Below are 8,753 nucleotides of genomic sequence, written 5' to 3'. Positions count from 1 at the left end.
GAACTAAAGTGTCCTCTTGGATTACCACTGTACATGTAAAAAGACACATTATATCCGGGACTGAATTGAGGAAAAGAGCCAGGAAACTGACATTCAACAAAGCATTCCAAAGAAAAGATGGCATAGGGGGAGAACAATGAAACATGATACATGCAAAATTAATTGTTTCTTTGATTGTTTTATTTATGAGCTTTAAAGGGTCATAAAATAACCAAGGGGCGTAAAAATGACAGAGATTTTTGCCACAAACTTCACATGTTGGTATGACATTGAATTTTTTATTATATATTAAAAAATGGTTATGATAAATAAAAGAAATTCCAGTTATGATTAAAAATAAGGTAATCGAGAGATTGTTTTGTGTTGATTATAATGCATTGCCTAACATAGTAACATATAACTGCATTAATTACAACATATTTTAAGCAATAGCAAAATACCAAAAAATGAACAGTATTGAAGATTCTAATCTTGTTTGATATATATATAAATTATGCGCTATTATACAATTGATACTGTAAAATATCAGCCTCGAACCACAGTGTGAATCTTCCTGATGTCGAGTGCGTATTTTTTTTATAAACACTGAAAGACAGTCACAATCAAAATCAAGAAGTAAGCAAAGAATCACAAAACGAAAGGGCATTTACAACAACACCTTGAAAATTACATATATAAAAACAACACGAACTCCATTAAAAACCGGGAGTGAATTCAGGTGCTCCTAAAGCGTATTATTTTTTTAAACACTGAAAGACAGTCACAACCAAAATCAAGAAGTAAGCAAAGAATCACAAAACAAAAGGGCATTTACAACAACACTTTGAAAAATACATAAAAGACAACACGAACTCCATTAAAAACCGGGAGTGAATTCAGGTGCTCCTAACGGGTAAAATCCGTTAAACTGCTTATCTTGCTTCATTTCTGTTGTTTTCTCCTTCGCTTCAATAGTATTTCGATAGACGAGAGTAAGCTTGATAATTTTCCTTGGTCATGTTCACGTCGCTAACAAAAAAACTGCGCAGCAGGGTGATATAGTCTAAGAGAAAAACGTAACCAGCTAAAAAAGGATAATAATAATATTGTCACAGAATTATCAAACCTATATTTGGATACCAATTATACTGAGATGCACATAGTAAAAACTTCTCTAATGATAAACACTTAATCAGAGATATCTACAAAAGATACAAAATATGCCACAAATTATTATATAGCATACTATACTTACCGAGTTAAAAGTTTTCAGTTCCAAATATTTTTTGAAACAATACACATTCAAGTTAAAAAGATTAACAACACCAAATCTACTGAAACAGTACTGAAAATAACAATACCGAAATAGTACTGTCAACATCAGTACTGAAACAGTACTGACAAAATCAGTACTGAAACAGTACTGACAAAATCAGTACTGAAACAGTACTGTCAAAATCAGTACTGAAACAGTACTGACAAAATCAGTACTGAAACAGTACTGTCAAAATCAGTACTGAAACAGTACTGTCAAAATCAGTACTAAAACAGTACTGTCAAAATCAGTACTGAAACAGTACTGTCAAAATCAGTACTAAAACAGTACTGTCAAAATCAGTACTGAAACAGTACTGACAAAATCAGTACTGATTTCATTGAAAGTATAACATTATAAGTTTTCAGTCTTTCCTAACAGTACTGATATGCACGAGGGTAGAAATGTACCAAAAAAGTATAGGTAAATTATTGGTAGTGTATAAAAGGCCCCTATATCACAATGTAGAACAATCAAAACGAGAAAACTAACGGCCTCATTTATAAACAAAAAATTAACGAAACATTTTGTTCATTTTAAAAAGTGGATCAACCAGAAATTTTAAATGGTCGCTGAAAAATATTAAATTAGGTGGAACATGAAAGAGTAGAAATATTCATGGCAACACATTAAAAAAACACACAATCATATATGTTGCAGTGATTATGGGCAAACTCTTGTTTAAGGTCTTCGCTTCTAGATTTTAATTCATCCTACAATAACCAGACGGACATACCTCATCCTTATATATAACTGTCGAAGTCAATGAACAATATTTCTAAACCCCAGCAATCATTTGGGAAGTATTTGTGTCGAGGTCAGGTCGTTTGTTAAGTTTGATTTGTATTACTTCCCTTAATTCGATATGATGTTGCCACTCGTCCACCAATGACTGATTGTAATATGATGTTGCCGCTCGTCCACAAAGACTGATTGTAATATGATGTTGCCACTCGTCCACCAATGACTGATTGTGATATGATGTTGCCACTTGTCCACAAATGACTGATTGTGATATGAAGTTGCCACTCGTCCACCAATGACTGATTGTGACAGAATGTTGCCACTCGTCCACCAATAACTGATTGTGATATGATGTTACCACTCGTCCACCAACGACTGATTGTGATATGATGTTGCCACTCGTCCACCAATGACTGATTGTGAGTTAACGTTGTTGAAGAACCAGTGGCAAATATTTCAAGCATATATAAGACGAAAACAATTTTAAAGCACTACATTTCAAACTGCTAAATAGGAGACCAAGATGAAGGCGGAAGACTACATCTGGTTAAGATTGATATGTTGGGTAGGTGTTTGAGGGACTGCGGCCATTCCCGAAGGAAATTACAGTTTCAGATCAACCCGGTAGCTTTCAACCATCGTAAAGACTTCTAAAAACCACAAGCTTTCAACTCAAACTAGGTTTACAAACTTCTTAATTCTAACTTCTATATTTGCTTGTATTTACAGCAAATTAACAAATGAGCGAGCTCGCAACATAAATCGGTGCCTTTACAAAGAGCGCAGACCTTGAAGAGAGCACCCTAGCAACAATTAACGCGTCTCATAATGTTCAACCAAGGATAAAGGATAATTTTCCATGTAGTGTTCGTTAACGCATCGTTCAAACGAGTAATTTATTATAGATTACAATTCAACAATAAACAACAAGTACTATAGGATACGAAATCCATTTTTGTCACAATATATTTTAATTTGCTGTAGAAATGTTCAATGAAATAATTGACCAGAACGTGTTTGCAATGCAAAAGTTATCATAAACGACAATATAAAATTGAGTTGTGATATGTCTGATATGATTTTCAATATTTTAAGACAACTATCAAGTCGAGCTAACGTGATACTAACCAATAATCAAAACCATTAGACCTTTGACACTGAGGAAAAACCTATACCGTATAGTAGTCTATAAAAGGTCCGGATATGAAAATGAGAGAGAAAGAAAAACTAACATACTGATTTATTACAAAACAATTTGCAAAAAAATAGATATGAAAGACACGAGCCAACGACAACAAGAACCACCGCACTGAATGAACCTGCCGTGGGACAGGCATATAAAGAATTTGGCGGGTTTATACCTGTTGTAACCTGGGACAGGTGTGACGGCACAATCTAAGGAACGCATGGTACAAATCAGTTGTAATCGGTATAAAACCAAAACATTGGCATGAGGCACAAAAATAACAAACATTTGAAAAGTCTAATATTTTAACCACACTTTCGTTACATATTACGTAAAACTTGTCTACATAACATGAACAAAAGTAGCTATTTCATTTTTTTTTAAAGCGATTGGTGATATACAAAGCAATACACGAAAAGAAGGAATATCGACTATAAAATCTGAAGAAAATGGTTAAAATTACATGTAAATTGCAACCTTCAACCTCGTTAAGTTTGTCTATATATGCAGTGTTTTATTTTTTGTTATCCCGGGATCTTTATAGTTTAATCTATTAGGTGTAGATTTAGCTTATTGTTTGAGGCTTGACCTACGGTGACCTGTAGCTATATACATTCTACATTCTTGTCCTAAGCCTTACGTCGTTGTTAAACAATTAATGTGCACGTTGTCAATCATAACACATCTATTTGTTTTAAAATATACTTTCATCATACAAAGAAGCATTAATGAAGGAAAAATTAAAAAAAAAAAAGTCATTTCAAAAGTATTGTCAAAGAATGAATATTTCTACTTTATCAATTTGCCAGTTTTGGATATTTGAAAAATGTTTGGCGGCTTTTCGTACGTCAGTAACCTTATTAGGACAAAATATTACAATTTAAAATACAACAAAAGAATAATACGATTTAAATTTTACACTTACTTAAGTTTGCTAAATTGAAATTATGCAGATTAATCCAAATTAAGCAGATTTAATGTAAACCCACTGCTCTATGTTTTAAACTCTTCGAAATCACTCGATATACATACACTACAGGGAGGGAGGAATAGGGGAGAAAAAACTTTTATATTATTCTCGATTGTGTTGGATGTCGTAATAAAGTAATGTAATACACAAACAAAAAATAAGTTTTCCTGAAGATATATGAGCGACGAGAGGGGATAATATTGACATCTATATAAGGACTTAGCAGTTGAATCCTATTACTGGCCTATTCTGAAGTATGACACTGTTGTAATGGAGAACAAAAACATGGAGACATAAAAAAAAATGTGAAAAAAATATTTTTTAATTAAATCAATTCGGAAAAGTTTATTTTAGAGTGCCATAATGACCTAGAAAAATGATGATTCTTGGATATTCTTTATGTTTGCTTGTGTTATTCTTGTCTTACGGTAAGTTAGAAAAAAGTATATATTGAATTTTGTCAAGTATCATGGACAATCTCTATAAAGTCCCTTCAATAAAACGTCTCTTAGGTTTTCGCAAAGTCATGATGTACCGATATAAGTTAATATGACTGTAATGTCCAAACATGGCTCGTCGTGAGAAATACACAACACATGATAGTTAGTTATGGGTAACTTTCCTCTTGTCTAGACCGTTCCATATATAACGGGGAAAACCAACGGTCTAATCTATATTGAAAAAAAACAAGAAACGAGAAACACTTATTAACCACCACATCAACAAACGACAACTACTGAACATCAGCATCCTGGCTTAGGACAGGTGCACCAACAAATGCAGTGGTTTTAAACGTTTTAATATGTACCAACTGTCACCGTTATCTGATACAATAGTGTTACACCACAACATAAAAATACATATTTTAAATTATCAATAGAAATGACTTAACTCGATCAAAAGACAAATTAACACTAGTGAACATACACTGAACGAATAAATTTGATCTATGATACAATGTAAATACAAAATGAATTGAGTCGGGATGATTTAGAGTTTGACGTGTTATGTACATGTATACCCTCTGTCTAATGTTCAAATTAAAAAAAAATCCACTCATATCTGACACAATGGATATCTGCCCAGAAATGCGTTTCATTACAAAAATACTAAAGACAAAAAATGATCGTAAGTCTTGCACGATTCAGTATAATAGATTTAAGATAACCAATAAAAGACCCTTTCAAATTTAGAAAGTAATTTGTATACATAAAAGTTGACATTTTGACATGTTCTATACTAGTATGCATAATGTTCGAAAATACAGATAACCTAAATCACCAACTACATGGATAGCAACCTCCCATCCACCTGCAACCAACTTCCCCAAGAAAGACAAAATACCGCCAGATTAAGAAGGTTTAATGAAAGCAAATGTGTTCCAGTACCTAAGCATGTATAAAATTTGATAGTGTTTGCAATACATACACTAACAGAGTATTGTAAAATATGTCCACTTCATTTATGTACTATCCAAACAACTTTCGGGAAGGTGATGTTCCAGTTACACCGAATGGTGTACTATCCAAACAACTTTCGGGAAGGTGATGTTCCAGTTACACCGAATGGTGTACTATCCAAACAACTTTCTGAAAAAAATGAGGTGTTTTTTGATTTTTAGTAACAGGTAGTGAAATTTCGCTGGTTTGAGAACCAGGTTTGAAATTGTTTTGTTTTTGATAGAGTGAAAACTCCGTCAATTTTGAAAGGAACCGGTTTCAGATTGAAAATTATTGCGTTATTGTAAGGGTGAAGGATTTTCGATTCTATCATCATTATAATGTCATTATATTATAGTTGCTGGATGTATAATCCCGACAGCGTTTATTGGAACGTGGACCAGTAGTAACTCTGGCAAAATAGAACTCAACTCAACCCATCTCATCATATCTTTATGTTATTATATTGTAGTTGCTGGATGTACAATCCCGACAGCATTAATTGGCACGTGGACCAGTAGTAACTCTGGCACTATAGAACTCAACTCCACCCATCTCATCAATTATTCTATATACAATAAAGGCGGACAAACATTCGAGTGTTTCGACCACACCGGCCGTTATTACTCGTTCAGGTAAGTTTATTTTGTTCAGCTATTGGATTTCAATTTGGGACATGGAAATGCGTTGTGAATTGCTGTTTTACTCTTCTTAATTCCTATTATTTCAGAGCGGATTTGTGTCTTCTTAAGGAAAAATTTAAAGAGAAAAGGCGAATATGATAACGTGAACAAAATGTCAAACTTTTCTTTTCTATGGCACATAATATTCATAGGAATCCACTTTTCAACAGCATCGTTTTCAGCGATTAAAAAAAATCAATTTATGGAATTTAACTCTTGCAGATTATACAGTTTATATTTATCTAATCAATCATGAATTGAGACCCCAATGGTAGCTTAATGACCATTCGGGGGATACCTCTCACAAGATTATGTAGATCTTTTGTTAGGTCTATATAGTTTTATGAGATGACTGAACGGTTCATAAACAGAAATATGGCCCACATCCAAATATGATGTTTTTGTTATATTGCACAGAACTGTGAAAGTGTTTAACAAAACAGATTGATTTCAATTTTATCGGAAATATATGAAATTGTACATAAAAAAGCAGCCCAATGAAAACGTTCTAAGTACTAAAATGCAATTGCTCTATTCAGGATTTCAAGAAGAGCAGTTTTTTTTTAATAATTCTGAAAGTTTTGTTTACGTTTCTTACTGAAACAATGGTTTTGAATCCATTATTATGGTCATAGTCCAATATGAGTATTGACTCAATGAGTTTTCATAGTTCATTGAGTTAAATTTAAGCCTACAATTATTGATTTCGTTATTGATTCTGTCAAATAAAGCAGCGTTTGTCACGTCACTTCCCGATACTTTAGCAAGGTATATAAACGAGAGGCAATTAGATACCAAAGGGGCCTTCAAACTTATAAGCCGAAAATGAACTGACAACGCAATAGCAAAACAAAGAACAAAACACAAACACAAACTCAAATAATGGAATACAAAACATAAAATTGAAAACTGAATACTGTGCAACACGATCCCAACAAAAAAGTGTGTGATCTTAGGTCCTCCGGAAAAGTAAGTAAATACTGCTCCACGTGCAACATCCGTCGTGTTTCTTATGCAAGTTCAATCCCGATGACCACAAAAATCAAGAACTACAGGAGATACATTAATGTAGTATCCTTTATTTTTTTAGATATATAAGGCCGTTAGTTTTCTCGTTTGAATTGCTTTACCTTGTCTTATCGGGGCCTTTTATAGCTGACTATGCGGCATGGGCTTTGCTCATTGTTGAAGGCCGTACGGTGACCTATAGTTGTTAATGTTTGTACCATTTTGGTCTTTTTTCATTGGCAATGATACCACATCTTCTTTTTATATTAGTGTGATTATATAAGAACACATTTTTCTATCATTTTTATTTTAATTCTATCTTACAGAACTGAAAGTATTCCTTTGTTCAATGCAATTGCAGTTGCTTCATTATGTATCGAGTTTACGGCAGTCAAAACGGGAATGTATAAATTTGTCATCAAAACAAGTAAGTTACATTTAAAAATGGCATGTACCAAGTCAGGAATATGACAGTTGTTTGATGTGTTTCATCATTTGATTTTGCCATTTGATTTAGGACTTTCTGGTCTGAATTTTCCTCGCAGTTCAGTATTTTTGAGATTTTAGTTTTTACAATGTAAACATCTATCATCAAGACAAGTTGCAATGTATAAATATGTCATAAGGTCATGTAAATAACAATGTATGGGGGCATCAAAGGCAAATAAGTAGCATTCCACTAAAAGTCTAAATACATACAATGCTTACCTTAGTTGAAACTGGGGAAACAAATATCAATAAAAAATTATTTGTCGTTTGATTACCATGGTCTTTGAGTTAAATTCATAAAAAAATCTATCTAGTGTATTATGTATACAAATCTCTGATAATTGATTGATGTTATATATCATAGAGGTTGTATAGAAACCGTTTCCTCCTAGTCTCATCTATCGGAATCTACATTTCCAAGAGTATCCCATACAGTAACGTTATGATCATGAAAATATGTCTGCAATTCCAACGTAGCTTTATACAGAATTTTAGTACATAAACATATTCAAACGAATTGTATCCTGTTTTTTTTTCAATTTGTTTAATTTTTTTTTTATCTTTTTTGCATGCAGAAGAATTTAAAATATCATGAAGAAAAAACAGTTGAATTAAACATTGTTGTTTTTATTTCTTCAAAGGTCAGTTGTCACAGGCAGATGATGAACGATTTATGTATACCTCTAGCTCGACATCGCTGTCTTCGTCCCTTGTATGTGATGACACGTCAAATACGGATTATCAATTATTGTTAGATCCAAGTAAGTATTGACGTATGATAACTTGTATGCGATGACACGTCAAACACGGATTATCAATTATTGTTAGATCCAAGTAAGTATTGACGTATGATACCTTGTATGTGATGACACGTCAAACATGGATCATTAATTATTTCTAGATCCAATTTCGTATGAAGGATAATAACTTGTTCGATTAA

This window comes from Mytilus trossulus, chromosome 14 (assembly GCF_036588685.1).
Source record: "Mytilus trossulus isolate FHL-02 chromosome 14, PNRI_Mtr1.1.1.hap1, whole genome shotgun sequence".
In the NCBI taxonomy this organism is placed as follows: domain Eukaryota; kingdom Metazoa; phylum Mollusca; class Bivalvia; order Mytilida; family Mytilidae; genus Mytilus; species Mytilus trossulus.
The sequence above is the reverse complement of the archived record's forward strand: the minus strand, read 5'-3'. Positions refer to the sequence as shown.